Raw genomic sequence first — 16,931 nt, forward strand, 5'->3', positions numbered from 1 at the left:
TGCAACCCTTGTAGAGCTAGAGCAAGTTTACATTTCGCTATTTGTTATACTAATCAAATTGCTCTAGTTGGTTTGTAGATTTTTAAATAGGCTATTCACCCACCTCTAGCCATATTAGGACCTTTCAATCAATCAGTCGTGTGTCTGACTGATCGAGGCGCCTTTTCATGGCATCGTGCTAGGGAAACAAGCCATATCGCGAGGGCAGATCGATCTGCCCATCACCTTTGGGGATCTGGCCAACTATAGGATGGAGACCCTCACCTTCGAGGTGGTCAGGTTCCAGGGAACCTACCACGCCATCTTTGGATGACCGTGCTACTTGAAGTCCATGGCTGTCCCCAACTACACTTACATGAAGCTTAAGATCCTAGGCCCACGTGGGGTCATCACCATCGGCACCTCCTTTTAGCGCACTTACAAGTGTGAAGTTGAGTGCTATGAGCACGCCTCGATGATTATCGCCTCTAAGGAGCTTGCAGTCATCAAGGAGGGGACTGCCGAGGAAGCACCCAGCTCGAAGCGGTCGACCGAATCTTTTGAGCACACGGAGGGTGTCAAAGAGGTCCTCATAGACCCCAGCAGCTCTGAGGACAAAGTGGTGCGCATCGGCACCACACTTTCCTCCAAATAGGAAAGCATGCTTGTCGACTTCCTCTGTGCCAACAGAGATATCTTCACGTGGAAACCCTCAGACATGCTTGGCATTCTATGGGAAGTCGTGAGCATGCCTTGAAGATCAGGCCAGGGTCCAAGCCAGTAAAGCAGTGCCTGCGTCGCTTCAACGAGGAGAAGCGTAGGGCCATCGGTAAGGAGATCATGAAGCTTTTGGTGTCTAGATTCATCAAGGAAGTGTATCATCCTTAGTGGTTAGCCAATCCCGTCCTCGTACAAAAAAAGAATGGGAAATGGAGAATGTGTGTTGATTGCACGAGTCTAAACAAGGCATGTCCAAAGGATCTGCTTCCTTTGCCACATATAGATCAAGTTGTCGACTCGACCTTGGGGTGCAAAACCCTCTGCTTCCTTGATGCATACTCCGGGTATCATTATATCATGATGAATGAATTCAACTAGCCTGAGACTTCTTTCATCACCCCATTTGGACCGTTCTGCTATGTCATGATGTCGTTAGATCTAAAAAATGCAAGGGCTACATACCAGCGTTGTATGCTCAAGTGTTTTGGGGACCTCATCGAGTGAACCATTGAGGCTTATGTAGATGACATCATGGTCAAGTCCAAATAGGCTGACCAGCTCATAGTAGACCTAGAGCAAACCTTCGCGAAACTATGGGCAAACGGCATCAAACTCAACCCTGAGAAATGTGTTTTTAGGGTCCCGAGGGGTATGCCACTTGGGTTCATCATCTCTAAGCATGGCATCGAAGCCAACCCAAAGAAGATCTTAGCCATCATGAGGATGGGTCCGATTCAAAATCTAAAGGGAGTACAATGAGTTACGGGGTGCCTTAGCCATTTTATCTCATACCTCAGCGAATGAGGCCTCCCCCTATATCGACTTCTAAAGAAAACTGACCAATTTGCGTGGACACCCGAGGCTCAGGAGGCACTTGATAAGGTCAAGGAAATCCTAATGAGAGCCCCAATTTTGGTCCCACTAACCGATGGGGGAACCACTCCTGCTTTACATTCCGGTCACCACGCATGTGGTCAGCACCACCCTAGTGGTAGAATGGGAAGAAGAGGGACACACCGTCAAGGTGTAGCGTCCTATATACTTCATTAGTGAAGTCTTGTCTAATTCCAAGACTTGCTACCCCCCAAGTCCAGAAGCTCTTATACGCCATCCTGATCGCCAAGAGGAAGCTACGTCACTACTTTGAGTCGCACTCGGTGACTGTCGTGACGTCCTTCCCTCTCGGCGAGGTCATCCAAAACTAGGATGCCACAGGGAGAATCGTGAAGTGGGCATGAGCTGATGGGTTAGGGCATTTCATATGCCCTTTGGATGGCTATCAAGTCCTAGGTGCTGGCCAATTTCATTGCAGAATGGACCAAGATCCAAATGCCACCAGTAGCCATCGATCAAGAGTATTGGACGATGTACTTCGATGGATCACTGATGAAGAAAGGCGACAGCATGAGGCTGGTCTTTGTTTTGCCCCTCGGAGTGCATATGAGGTACATAGTTCACATTGACTTCTCTGCCTCTAACAATATGGCCGAATATGAGGCACTCATCAATTGCCTACGCATCACCGTCGAGTTGGGCATCCAATGGCTTGACGTCCAGGGTGACTCATAGCTAGTCATCGATCAAGTCATGAAGGAGTCAAGCTACCACAATGCCAAGATGGCTGCATATTGCCAAGAAGTTCACTAGCTAGAGGACAAGTTTGATAGCCTTGAACTCAACCACATCCTGAGATGACTCAATGAGGCGGCTGACACGCTAGCGAAAATGGCATCCGACCGAGAGCCGGTCCTGACTGGCATCTTCGCCAGTGATTAGTACAAACCCTTGGTCCGCTATAAGGAGCCAAAATAGACCAGTGACGGGCCACTTGCCCTAGGCTTGGGGGCTAACCGACCATCGGTTCCTTTCGACCTTGAAGTCATGGAGCTTGATGAAGACCCAGTGGCAGAGCCCGACCCTCTAACTGAATGGAGGACAACTTATCTCAATTACCTCCTCTGCAAGGTGCTCCTAACTAACAAAATAGAGGCTCAATGGCTCGCATGCCGTGCGAAGTTCTTCATCATTATTGATTGGGAACTCTACAAGAAAAGCCATACCAAGATCCTACAGTGCTGCATCCATCGAATAAGGGAAGCTACTGCTAGGAGATATCCACAGCGTGGTCTATGGACATCATGCCACACCTAGGACCCTAGTTGGGAACGTGTTCCAATAGGGCTTCTACTGGCCAACTGTGGTGGCTAAGGCCAAGCAAACCGTGCGCACCTATGAAGGATGTTAGTACTACACTCGTCAAACCCGCTCGTTAGCCTAGGCGCTCCAAACGATCCCCATCACATGGCCATTCATGGTCTAGGTGCTTGATCTGGTCAGACCCCTTAAATGGGCACCTAGGGGCTACACGCATTTCCTTATCACCGTGCACAAGTTCACGAAGTGGATAGAGGCTCGACCGATTTCTGTGATCAAATCTGAGCAGGCCATGCAATTCTTCCTTGACATCACCCACCTCTTTGGAGTCCTGAACTCCATCACCATGGACAACGACACACAGTTCACCAGGAAAAAAATCCTCCAATTTTGTGATGACTGCCACATCTGTGTCGACTAGGCTACCATGGCGCACCCCCACACAAACAGGCTGGTCGAGTGCGTGAATGGCATGGTCCTACAAGGCTCAAGCCTAGAATCTTCAACCAACTAAACAAAGTTGGTGGACAATGGGCTATGGAGCTTCCTACGATACTCTAGAGCTTGAGGACAACCCCTAGCTGGGAGACCAGCTACACGCCTTTCTTCATGGTCTATGGTTCCAAAGCGGTCCTCCCGAATGACCTTGACTACGGAGCGTCGAGGGTCACAACGTACAATGAGTAGGGAGCCGAGATGTCCCTCAAGGACACCATGGATTAGCTTGATGAAGCACGCGATGTTGCCCTCATTCGCTCGGCCAAGTACCAACAAGCGTTACGCTAGTACCATGACCACTGTGTTCAGGGCCGGGCCTTCAATGTCAGGGACCTGGTGCTCCGCCTCGTCTAGAGCAACAAGAACCGCCACAAGCTCTCTCCACCATGGGAGGGACCGTACATTGTCGTGGAGGTGCTCCGACCGGGCACCTACAAGCTCAAGTCCATCAATGGCAAAGTCTTCACCAACGCCTAGAACATCGAGCAGCTATGCTGCTTTTACCCCTAGTCTATGCGTGTATTATGAAAATTAACAATGATATTTCTGAAACGCAAAAACACTTTCTCTTATCAGTTTCGATATCGTTTCCTCGATCTTTAGTGACACTCAACCCCAACAATGGCAAGGGGTCGGGCCTCATTCAAGTGCTGATAAGAATATATGTACTCAGAAACATTCTATGCGCCTAATCCCTCCTTATGTTAAGATCTGGAAGCAAGAGTTTCAAAAATAAACGCTGAGTAAAACTAGTCGGACCACAAGAAACCTATGCCCCAACAGCTATGGCGTTTTTGCTCACCAGCGTGATCAGAGTTTTTTCGCCCGCACCTCGAGCTTTACAACCTTAACATCAGAAGGGGTTGGATTGCATCAACCTTTTTATACATAAAAAAAGAGAAGGGTCAAAAGTTTGTTTGGCCAAAACAAAAGTTAAAAACTTATCCATTTTTTACAAGTTCATTGCCTAGCTCATCCAACTAACTAACCCCTCGTGGGGATGACTTCGTCCTCGATCTTTATAGCTAGATCCTATGCTAGGGGCCACTATCTTCCTAATCTCCTCTAGCCGGGTGCATAGCCTTAACTCATCGATGGTAGATCGATGTTCTCATAATGGGAATGAGCAATCACAAACGACCGATGAACGCTGAAGTGAAGTGCGTGCCTCACGATCTTGCACGCTCGATCCACAATTTAGATAGCATGAACCACGAGCGAGCACGTCTCCTACTTTGGGGCTAGCTCGAGGTCATCGCAGACCAACTAGACGGTGACACGTTGGGTATCATGCTCGTCGCTCTCCTTCAGGAGGGAGTCCTTCACTTCGCTAAGCTCCCTCTCTAGGCCATGACTCTTCACCACCTCTGCCCCAAGCTTGTCATCAAGGCCTGTCCAAGTCACACATCAACCGCATCAAAAGACCAACCGTGGATTCTGGGAATAAGGACAAAAAGGGAAACCAAAAGCTCACCTTCCATGTCTGCCTAGAGCTTGCGCACCTCTTCGCGCTGCCAGATCACCTTGGCCTCTAGCCTTTAGATCTCTTCCTGGAGCTGACCGACCTCCGTGGCGAGCCTGGCGATCATGTCCTCGGCCTCAACCTTCAGGTCCCTCTCCTCCTCAAGCTCTCCCTTGAGGAGGTCGATCCGCTATTGGGTGACGGTGCACTCCTGGTGAGCCAAGTCGTGCTCTGTGTGGAGCCCCTCTATGGTTTGGAGCAAATTGTCTAGCTCCTTCCAAAGCAGCTTAGACTCCGTGGCGTCCCTATGCGTCCACTCGATCAGGGCCGTGAGCTTCTCCTCGGCCTCGCGGGCATCCTCACAAGCATCCTTCTCCCTGACTTGGAGGTTAGCTAGCTCCCGGGGGGCCGGGGCAAGTTTAGCCACCTCTTGATAGGCGATGGTGAGCTATGTGGCCAGCCCCTCACTCTGCCATGTCTCTTCGGTGAGGTGGTCCCAAACGTCCTTTTAACGACAAAGGAATTGGGACTTCTCCTATCTACGGACCATAAGGGACTATGGAGAGGACAAGACTTAGAGGCATGGAAAGGGAAAATGAGAGTCGAAAACATGATCATATCATACCTGGCCAACCAGGGCAACGATGTCGCACAACGAGCTCAGCATGGTGGTCAGGGTGCGAACCGTGGTCCCAACGTCCGTGTGGACTCTCCCTCATTCCCTCTCCTCTGCGGTGTCATCAAGGGCAAAAAGTGTCGCCCTAGGGTCCTACCATTCTGCCCACCAGATCTAGGATCCTCCCCATGTGTACGGGTCACCGCCCACATGAACTAGAGACCAGAAGGGCTCCGTGTTGATCCCAAGCAGCGCTGACCCCTCTTGCTGTAGCAACTCCTCTAGCATGGCTCCTCCAGTGGTAGAGGGGGTGGGTGGCATGGACACAGAGGCCTATCCTATTGCCACATCTGTTAAGGATGCCTTTGGTGCGCCCTCTCCCATCTGCCCTGCTGTAGACGCGGCCACCTTCTCGGAAGGATAGCTCCGGTTGTGCCATCTTCGCCTATGACATCACGGCCGCACCTAGCCATGCCACATCCGCCATAGACACCTTGGGTGCATCCTCCTCCATCTACCCCACCATAGAGGTGGCCACCTATGTGGATGATGGCTCTGACTATGCCGTTTTCGTCTATGATGTTGTGGCCACCTACACGGATGATGGCCCCTGCTGCGCCATTTTGCCTATGTTGTCGTGGCCACACTCGGCCACGCCACATTCGCCATGGGCATCCTAGACATGCCCTCCTTCGTCTGCTCCCCCATGGACATAGCCACCAGCTGTGCCCCTCTAGTCGACGTCGTGGCTGCCCCGACACCACTCCCGCTCGCCTCCGGTGTAACACCAGCTAGCTCCTAGCGCGCCTGCCAGAGGGCGAGGCTCTTCTTCGGTGCAAGCCTGAGGATAGTCCTGCATCCTCCAACGCTATGAAGGACATGATGATTAGTTGATGGCAAAAATTCATTAGAATGAAAGGATAAAAAAACTCTTAACTTGACTAACGGTATATGCAATAAACACTAAAAGGTGCTTTTGGGGTCGGTCCGCCTGACCCCGGCTGCACCTCATCAATGCATTGCCGCTTCGAGCCCTCCCTCTGCTTGGAGGGTCCGGTTGAATTGGAGCAGCTAGTTACCTCCGGCTTCAGGGGCACCTTGAAAGACCTAGATGGAGTGGAGCAGTCTATTCCCACCGGCTCTAGGGGAGCCAAGGGATGCCCGGACAGAGCAGGGTGGCTTGATTCTGCTGGCTTTGGGGGCACGTCCTCCCCCTCCTGCCCTAGGGCATGCCATGGGAAAGGCCCCGCCTATGGCAGAGATGGGTCCTCATCCTCTCCTCCTAGCTCATCCCATTAGACGGGTGACCTAGAGCCGTCTCCTTCTTCTTCTTTTTCTTCTTCATCCTCCTCCAAGCCTTGCCGCCGCCTTCCTCGGTTCAGGTTTGCCCGCTCCTTCACCCACCGCTTCGCCTTCTTGTCATCCTTCTCCTTCTTCCTCTTCTCCTCTATGGTGCGGTTTGCCGCTCTCATGGGTGAGCACCGTCCCATCGAGCTGCGCACCGGGCGTCATCCCGTACAGCAAGAGGGCACGCGCCATCAGCAGCGCCACCCTCATCGCGTGATACGCCCCGATGACACTGGTCCTATGAAGGCCGTGGCTCTTTAGGAACACAATGGCATCATGGTTATCACACATCCTCTTCTTTTCCTTCTTGGGAGGTCCTCACTGCCACACCTGCGGCGCCTCTTCGATGAGGTGTCCAGGAAAGTCTGGCAAGGGGGCGGCGGCATCGTTCTTCACATAGAACCAAAGCACGTGCCATCCCTTATTGGACCTCGATCGTGGATAGGTCATGTACTCAGTGGACCAGTGGCCTTGGAGGTGGATACCTGCACACCCCATCGGCACCGATAGGTCCCTACTTCTCTCCCTTTTCTTGTGTAGACAGAGAAGAAGTACCTCCATAGCTCGAAGTGGGGTTTGATCCCTAGATACCCTTCGCACAATGCGATGAAGGCTGTGATGTGCTAGATCCTATTGGAATTTAGGTGCTGTAACTCGATCTGGTAGTGTTGGGTATCAGTATTAGGGATCCCCAGAAGAAGGAAGCTAATGGCGGCAAATGCTAACTCCCTCGAATGGTCAAGAGCGTATCTTGGTCTCGCCTAGCCCTGAGGGCACAGGCTCTGTCTCACCTGACCTCAAGGATACTAGATCCGGGTCACCCGACCCAAGGGTGTGGGCTCCATCTCACCCAACCCCTCGGGAGAGAGCCCCATCATGGCCAACCCCTCGGGTGAGAGCCCCATCACGTCCGACCCCGAGGGCATGGACTCCGCCTCATCTGACCTCGAGGGCGTGGACTCCGCCTCATCCGACCGCCGAGGGCATAGGCTCCCCCTAGCCCGATGAAGGTCCCTACCACCCCAACCACTATGGGTCTGAAAGTACGAGTCTAGGGGTAAACTTCTGATGCCAGAAGGGGAGCAGGCGCGTCTTGACATGACCTATGTCCATGATGGGCCTCGTCTAAGGACGCACGTCGCCAATAGCATCGAGCGTGCCAGCGCTGTAATACCTACTCCCTGGCCCGTATCGTCTTAGGCGGAGACGTTAATGAGCCATACTATCCGCTAGGCCAAAATGGAGCACCTTGACTGGCTGACGATGCTCGCATACGACATCAGTGACGAATAGGGCCATGACGTGGAGCCATCCCTATCGTCATCTACAGGGTCGGCTAGACCCGTGTAAAGAAGATGGAAGATGTTGCAATCCTAGAAGCCTTCCTCTCCTCATCTCTCTCTCTCCGATGTAACCTGCACCTTCCCCTTCATCCATAAAAGGGGAAGGAAGGCACCCCACGAAGGGGGAACTCTAAGACACATCTAACACATCTGAGCGACTGAGGGCTTAGGCATTCGACGGTAGATGAAGAGCTGAACTAGACTCACTCTTTTCACCAGAGACTTGGGACCTTCTCACTCTCTCACCCATTTGTAACCTATACTAAAAACCAAGTGCTGGTAATACGAGCAGTAGCAGACTAGACATAGGGTCGTTCCACCCGAACCAGTATAAATCCTTGTGTCCTCCAAGCATAACCATCTGGGTTAGACGTGCAGACTAGAAATTTACTAGCCGGTGATTCGAAACACCAATAGTTGGCATGTCAGGTAGGGGCCTTTTGCGTGTCTCGTCGTCCACAATAGGCCACGGATGGGTAGCCACGGCGTTAGTTGGGTTCCGGGCACACACATGCGCTTCGGGAGCCTAGACTTCATCATCGCCATAGAGGGAGAGCTAGCATAGGCTCCTGCCCCCATCCAACTTCTCCACTCCATCGGCCTTGACACAACTATCAAGGCCCTCGAGAAGTTGCAGTTGCGCACACTGGAGGCCTGTGTCACCGAAAGCGACCAGCTCCTCGGCTTCGATTACGGGTGGCTAGGGCATCAGCTCGATGCCTTCCTAGGACCTCGACCGTCCCAGGACGATGTGTGCTGCCTCACCTTCTCCCATGTCAACGTCATGACGTAGCTTGCCGGAGGGGAGCCGCTATCCTCGAAATATGTAACACCCTAAAATTTGCTCTTTTCGAAATAGAGTTAAAATGATGTAATTTTGTATTTATGTGTTCATAAAAATATAAGAAAACAAATCTTTTCATTGAATTAAAATTGATTAAAAGTTTAGCAACTTGTTTGTGCATACATGTTGGTGCATTGGATTTATTGGAATGTGTGACTTTGTCTTAAATTTAAAATGATTTGAATTGCTTTTGAAAATGAGTTTGGAAAATGCTTGGGAAAAAAAGGAGGAAGCTTTTCCTTTTTTGGCTTCTGGCCCAAGCAGCCTAGCCCTTTTACCCCACGCGACCTACTTCCTCTCTCCTCCGTAGCTTAGTGCACCCGCCGGCCTTTTCCTTTTCCCCACGACCCACCCCAAGCTGAGGCCCGCGCGGTATTCCCCTCTCGTCCCCACGATCGCTTTAGCTCTCCTCTCCGCGTGGCCCATCTACTTCCTCACGCTCCGCTCATGGGCTGGCCCAGCACCATATCATCTACACTCTCCTCTCTTTTGCTTGGTGTCACTGACAGATAGGCCTCATGTGTCAGCACGACATCGTCTTCCACCTTCAGTCGTTCCCTTCTCGGACTCTCTTCGCCGCACCAGAGTCCATGTCCATCCCGCCTCTACGTCATGCCGTGCGCCCCATGTCTCCCTAGCCTTAAATACCGAGCCCACACCACACCGCTTCCTATGGGGGTATTAACCCCTATACCCTTATGGCTAAGCTTGGGCCGGCCTGGATCGATGGGTCCGGTCCACCCGAAAGACAATGTGCGGCCCAGCCAACTTGATCGGAGTCCTGCACAAGGAGTCAAGGCGGATTTGGCGATCAAGCAGGATCCGGGTCGGTTAGAATAGGAATCCTTATCTGGCCACATATGGCAATTGTAATTGACTAGGATTGGTTTCCAGATCTGTAACCCTGCCCCCCGGACTATATAAGGCGGGTAGGGGATCCCTCTAAAAAACATCTCTCATTGACATACAGCAATACAAATCAGACGCAGGACGTAGGTATTACGCCTTCTTGGCGGTCGAACCTGGATAAAACCTCGTGTCTATCTTGCGTCACCATCTTGTTTGTGGCTTGTGCATCTGTCTACCGACAATCTACTACCTTGGGCATACCCCTAGGTAGACTGCCGACCATATTTCGTCGACAGTAGCGCGCCAGGTAGGGGGTGTGCGTACTACTCTCCAAGCAAACAAGATGGTCATCGTCTCCGCCTCCATGGCAACGCCGAACGGCCTCAAGTTCACCGTTGGCTAGATCACCTGGACCACTGGCTCCGACAACTTCATCACCATGACCACGGAGGAGGTGTGGATTCAGTCTGCGCCGACCACTGCTTCACCTACATTGCCTATGGCTCCAACCACGATGGGTACGGCTCCGACCATGATGGATCTGGCTCCGACCACGGAACATCTGGCTCCGACCACGCCTACATCATCTTCAGCCACGCCGACGACTCGTCGTCCGCTTCCCCGCTACAAAGGGAAGCAGATCGACAACACCGACCTGCTCAACTCCATCGATCGGGTCGGCACCAAACTTGCTGAAACCCTAGCTCTGGTAAGTACGATTCAAAGTCAACCTAACGAGCAGGTAACCGCTCCCCACAACAGATCTACCCGACCAGCTCAGACCAGTCGTCCTACACGACTTGGTACAGATCTCGTGGTCATATCTACTCCTAAAGGGCGCTCCGCTCGTCGCCGGCCAGCCTCCGCGATGGGTCTCTGGCTCTCCGAGTATGAAGCCTCGATGGAGAACCACCAGGTCCAGCCCTACGCCCTACGAAACGCTGCCTCTAGCTACGCGTATAACCTACAACGCCGCTTGGATCTGTGTTTTATGCACCGACCTCGGCCGAAGCCGCGCGACTTTGTCAACATGATCCGGACTGAAGATTATCAAGAAGGATCCGTCCACACAGTCCAAGAGGGCGACTCCAGCTCCTCGTCTGGCATCACATCTAAAGCATCTGTACACACCGAGCTTCAGCATCACGAAGACGACGGCACCAAGTATGATCTGGATCTGCCAGACCACGCCCCGGGGTTTTCACAATTCCCGTCTTTCCCACCAAGACGAGGGGATTTGATCCATGTTGTCAGCAATGATGAACCACCGGTGGTTGGCGAAATAGAACAAGAAAGGACCACGCGCAAAGCACGCAATATTGACTGGTTCAATCGTTGACAAATCGAAGCCGAAGCAGACCAGGAGGCACGACGCATAAGGGTCCAGCCACGCGACCTCAATGATGCTTTCGACAGGGTGGGGGACAAACAGGTCTTCAGGACTCCAAGTGCCAACGTAGCCATTGCGATGGCAACAATGCAACGGCTACCCAACACCCTAGAAACCCAAGCGGTTCGCGATGAAATACAAGCCTATCTGACAGCTGCCATGGCCCAGACCGCAGAGATTGTAAATCAAGTCTAGGCTCCATCCATCTCAGTCGAGTCAAGCCACAGCCGCCAGCCTCCAAGTCGCTCATAGCCACTTAACCCACATGGCTCACGCAACAACGACCCATCAGACAACCGTCAAGGTGGAAACGGTGGCCATGATGGTGGTCGGGATGACAACCGCCATCGGGAGGACAACCGTCATGACGTCTGGGACGATAACCACGGTCGCAGGGCTAATCCAGATGGCAATCGAGATCACCGCGATGGCAATAACGATCTCCGCCATTACCTCAGTGGACGCGACCTACGCGCTCGCATCAACTAGAGAGCCGACGATCGAGCATCCCATGAAAGCTATCGCCGTATGGAGTATGACACTGCCCACGGTCCACTGGGTTTGAAGTAGTTTACTCCACACCTTCGCCAAGTCATATGGCCCAAGAATTTCAAGCTCGAGAAACTTCAGAAGTACGATGGCAAAGAAAACCCCGAATTATGGGTCATGCTCTATGAAACCGCGTGCAGATCAGCCATGGCTGATGAGCATGTCATGTCTAACTACTTCCCAGTCGCTGTTGGCCATGCAGGTCACCAATGGCTGGTCAGCTTGCCGGCGAACTACTTTGATTCTTGGCAGGAGCTTAAGTAAGCCTTCATCAACAATTTCATCGCTACTTGTGAACAACCGGACAACAAGTACGATCTGCAACAGATCCGAGATCAGAAAGATGAGCCACTGCGCGAGTACGTCCGGCGTTTCTTAGAGATGCACATCAAGGTCCCATCAATCTCCGACAACGAGGCAATCGAGGCTTTAATCACTAGCCTCCGCTTCCACGACGCCCTAAGAGACAAGCTCCTCCGGAAGAGACCTGAATCGGTCATAGCGCTCCTATCCACCGCTAAGAAATATGCGGACGTCGACGACGCCAAGAAGATAATTATTGAAGAAGCAGCAAGGGTTCCACGCTCCGACCACCCCTCACACCGCAACGATTACCGCGGCAACCGTGGTTGGAACGATAGTTTTGACCGCCGCAACCAGCGCAACGACTCCCGCGACCACCGCGACCAACGTAATCAGCGGCGTAACCGCCGTGACGATTACAGGAGCAAGCGTGCTCGGGAAGACGATGGCGAGGTCAATACCGTTAAAAAGGGTGGCGAACGTCGTAATTACGAAGACGACTACGCCAAAGCATTGAAGGGGCCCTGCCAGCTCCATCCTAAGTCAAACCATACCATGGAGAATTACCGTGTTCTCAAGTCTATCTATACGCGTCAACAGGCTCCAGATACATCCGACAAGCCTAACGATGTAGCAGAACAGCGCAACGAGGATAACGACGACGACGATGCAGACCCTCATCACAAGTACATCAAGCCAACCGATCGCGTGCACACCATCATCGGAGGCAAAGTGTCCATCAAGACCAAGAGGGAACGCAAGCTGCTCGCCTGTGCTTGCTTGAACATGGCCAACGCCGATAACCTCCCTGCCGATCCCCGGCTCCCTCCGTGGTCTCACCGCGAAATCTCTTTCAGCAGAAAGGACCATTGGGCCGCAATACTGGAGCCAGGACGTTTTCCCCTGGTCCTCGATCCTTGTATCAACAAGGTCTAGTTCGACAGAGTATTGATCGACGGCGGCAGCTCCATCGATATACTGTTCAAGAACAGTCTGCCCACCCTGAAGATAGCTCAGGCGGATCTTAAGCCATACGAGGCACAGTTCTGGGGTGTTCTCCCCGGATAGAGCTCTACGCCTCTCGGGCAGATCACGCTACCTGTCCAGTTTGGGACCCCGGACCACTTCCGCACTGACTACGTCAACTTTGTGGTCGCTGACTTCGATGGCACCTACCATGCTATTCTTGGTCGACCGTCGCTCACCAAGTTCATGGCCATACCTCATTATAGGTATCTGGTGCTCAAGATGCCTACCGAGAAAGGAGTCCTAACCCTCCGAGGTAACGTGTATGCCGCTTACACCTGCGAAGACGACAGTTTCAAAATAGCAGAGGCCCACGACCTCTCTATTCGCATGGCCGAGACCATGCTTGACGCTAAGAAGACCTCAGCCGACCACCTGGAGATCCCAGAGCTCAAGGCTCCACGCAAGAACATCAAGTCAAAGGAGCACAAGGTGATCCAACTGGTCGACGGCGACCCTAGCAAAACGGCCCTTATCGGGGCCAACCTGGATCCCAAATAGGAAGACGCGCTCGTCGGGTTCTTGAGGAGCAACGTGGATGTGTTCGCATGGAAACCTGCCGACATGCCCGGTGTACCTCGGAACTTGATCGAGCACTCCTTGAATGTCAACAGCAAGGCCAAACCTATCAAGCAGAAGCTACGACGGTTCACTCGCGACAAAAAGGAGGCAATTAGGGTAGAAGTTACACGGCTTTTGCCAGCCGGATTTATCAAAGAAGTGTATCATCCGGAGTGGTTAGCCAACCCGGTTCTTGTACGTAAAAAGAATAATGAATGGAGAATGTGCGTTGATTACACTGATCTCAATAAACACTGCCCTAAGGACCCCTTCGGCTTACCTCGCATAGACGAGGTCGTAGATTCAACCGCCGGTTGCGAGCTCCTTTCCTTTCTCGATTGCTACTCTGGTTATCACCAGATCGCTCTCAAAAAGGACGACCAAATCAAGACGTCTTTCATCACGCCTTTCGGCGCCTACTGCTACACGACTATGTCGTTTGGGCTCAAGAACGCCAGGGCTACATACAAACGTGCCATTCAGGCCTGCCTCATAGACGAGATAAAAGACGACCTTGTAGAGGCCTATGTGGATGATGTAGTTTTCAAAACCAAGGAAGCACATACCCTTGTTGACAACCTCAAATGCACCTTCGTTGCCCTCAATACATTCCAATGGAAGCTAAACCCAAAGAAGTGTGTCTTTGGTGTTCCTTCTGGTATATTGCTAGGCAACATCGTCAGTTACGACGGCATACGCCCTAATCCGGAGAAAGTCAAAGCTGTCTTAGACATGAAGCCTCCCAAAAAGGTGAAGGATGTCCAGAAGCTTACCGGATGCATGGCTGCTCTCAGCCGTTTCATATCAAGATTAGGAGAAAAAGGGCTACCATTTTTCAAACTGCTCAAAGCATCCGAGAAGTTTGAGTGGTCGGAGGAAGCAGACGCTGCCTTCACGCTGCTAAAACAATACCTTACATCACCTCCGGTCCTCACTGCTCCCAGAGAAGACAAAACTCTCGTACTTTACATTGCGGCAACCAATCGGGTGGTCTCCACTACCATGGTGGTCGAGCGCGATGAGTCGGGCCACACCTATAAGGTACAGCGGCCAATTTATTTCATCAGCGAGGTACTCAACGAATCCAAGACTAGGTACCCATAGATTCAGAAACTGCTCTACGCCATACTGATAACATCCCGAAAGTTGAGACATTACTTCGACGGATATCGTGTGGTGGTCATGATCGAGTTCCCTTTGGGGGACATCATTCGCAATAAGGATGCGAATGGGCGCATCGTCAAATGGGCAATGGAGCTATGCTCCTTCTCTTTGGAATTTGCAAGCCGTACTACAATCAAGTCCCAGGCACTCGTCGATTTCATCATTGAGTGGACAGATTTAAGCACTCCTGCCTCTCCAGGCTCCGACGAATATTGGACGATGTACTTCGATGGCTCTCTCAACATTGACGGTGCAGGAGCAGGAGTTCTTTTCATGTCACCATCCAAGGAGCAGCTCCGGTATGTCCTCAGGATTTATTTCCCGGCATCTAATAACGCCACCGAATATGAAGCATGCCTGCATGGTTTACGAATTGCGGTTGAGCTTGGTGTTAAACGTCTCTATGTCTACGGAGACTCGGCTCTGGTCATCAACCAACTCAACAAGGACTGGGACACGACCAGCGAAAAGATGGACGCATACTGCAAATCGATAAGAAAGCTGGAAGGTAGGTTCTATGGCATCAAGTACATACACGTGGTCTAGGACAAGAACCAAGCAGCAGATGCGCTGTCAAAGTTAGGATCATCCCGAGCCAAAATCCCACATGGCGTATTCGTCCAAGACCTGCTCACGCCTTCCATTGAAGAGGAAGTTTCCACGGCAGTCAAGCCTCCAGACCAGCAATTGGTGGCTATGGTTCTGGTGTCAAGCACCATCGGGCCGCCTCCGACCACTCATGAGCCCGACTAGAGAGTACCTTTCATCAGGTACTTAACAGATGGCAGCGGTTATACTGATCGGATAGAAAACGAGCGCCTGATGCGTCACAGTAAGCAGTATCTGCTCGTCGATGGCAAGTTATGGCGCAAAAACACAAAGGAGAAAATCTTGATGAAGTGTATAACCCAGGAGGAAGGCGAACATCTCCTAGACCAAATCCACTCTAGCTCCTGCGGCAACCACGCGACCTCAAGAACACTGGTCGGTAAGGCTTTCCGAGCAGGGTTCTATTGGCCGTCAGCAGTAGCCGACGCAGAGAAGCTAGTCCACCACTGTGAGGGTTGTTAGTTCTTCGCCAAGAGAATCCACGTACCAGCACATGAGATCCAGACAATTCCAGCCTCTTGGCCCTTCGCATGCTGGGGACTGGATATGATCGGGCCTTTCAGACTGGCTCCTGGGAAATTTACATGCGTCTCTTGACCAGTCCGAGCTGGGGCGTCTTTGGCTCTTCCTCTGTGAGTGCCAGGTCGATAAGGTCGAGGACGGGGACAATGCCAGTTGCCACTTCTTAGCACCGGTTCTTCCACGTGTCCCGCTCCTCGGTGGCCTCGAGGCATCGTGCTTTCCAGCCGTCACGCTCTTTGATCACGGCCTCCAAATGCCTCTTGGCATTGACTTTTAAAACTGAACACCATATGAGACATCAAAATGTTATGGCACGACAAGACAAGGCGGGCACCAGAATGAGAAAGGTGGTCTGGAATACTTACTTTTCAGTTCCTCCTTCATTTTGGTGGTGTGGTCCTGGAGTTGAGACTGGCTACGTGCTAGTTTCTCGTTGTCTTCCTTCAGACGACCACCCTCTGCGGTCACGCGGCTATTCCCCTCTTGGAGGCGGGTTACTTCAGCTTCTAAGCCTGCATTACAGCTGTCACTACCAATAGCACAACAATACGTGTTACACACTTGCTGTGATAAAGTGACAACTTACTTATTATTTCCCGCTCTTTGTTATTAAGCTGGCCAACCAGGTTTTGGTTTTGTGCCTATAGTTCTGCCCTCTTCTAGTTGGCAGCTTCAAGTTGGCAGCGCAAGTGTTCCACCTCAACCACCAGTTCTTTATTATTCACCGTGATCCCCTCAATCTGGTCGAAGCACCTCTTTTGGTACTTTGCGGTCTTCATCAAGTCCTACACATAAATAAGCTAAGTCAGATAGATCGACTACATAACAGGGTCAAGTGGTCAAGCCAAACATACCTGGACTTCTGTCACCAGACGCTTTGCTGCCCGTTCGACTCTTAGGGTCTCTTTGACCTCTGGGATTTCTTCGTGCATAACCCATTCGTTGTTTCGCCAGCGCGACACATATACATGTTGTCGCTTATGTTGGGGACGGCC

Source organism: Miscanthus floridulus, chromosome 7 (assembly GCF_019320115.1).
Source record: "Miscanthus floridulus cultivar M001 chromosome 7, ASM1932011v1, whole genome shotgun sequence".
NCBI lineage: Eukaryota > Viridiplantae > Streptophyta > Magnoliopsida > Poales > Poaceae > Miscanthus > Miscanthus floridulus.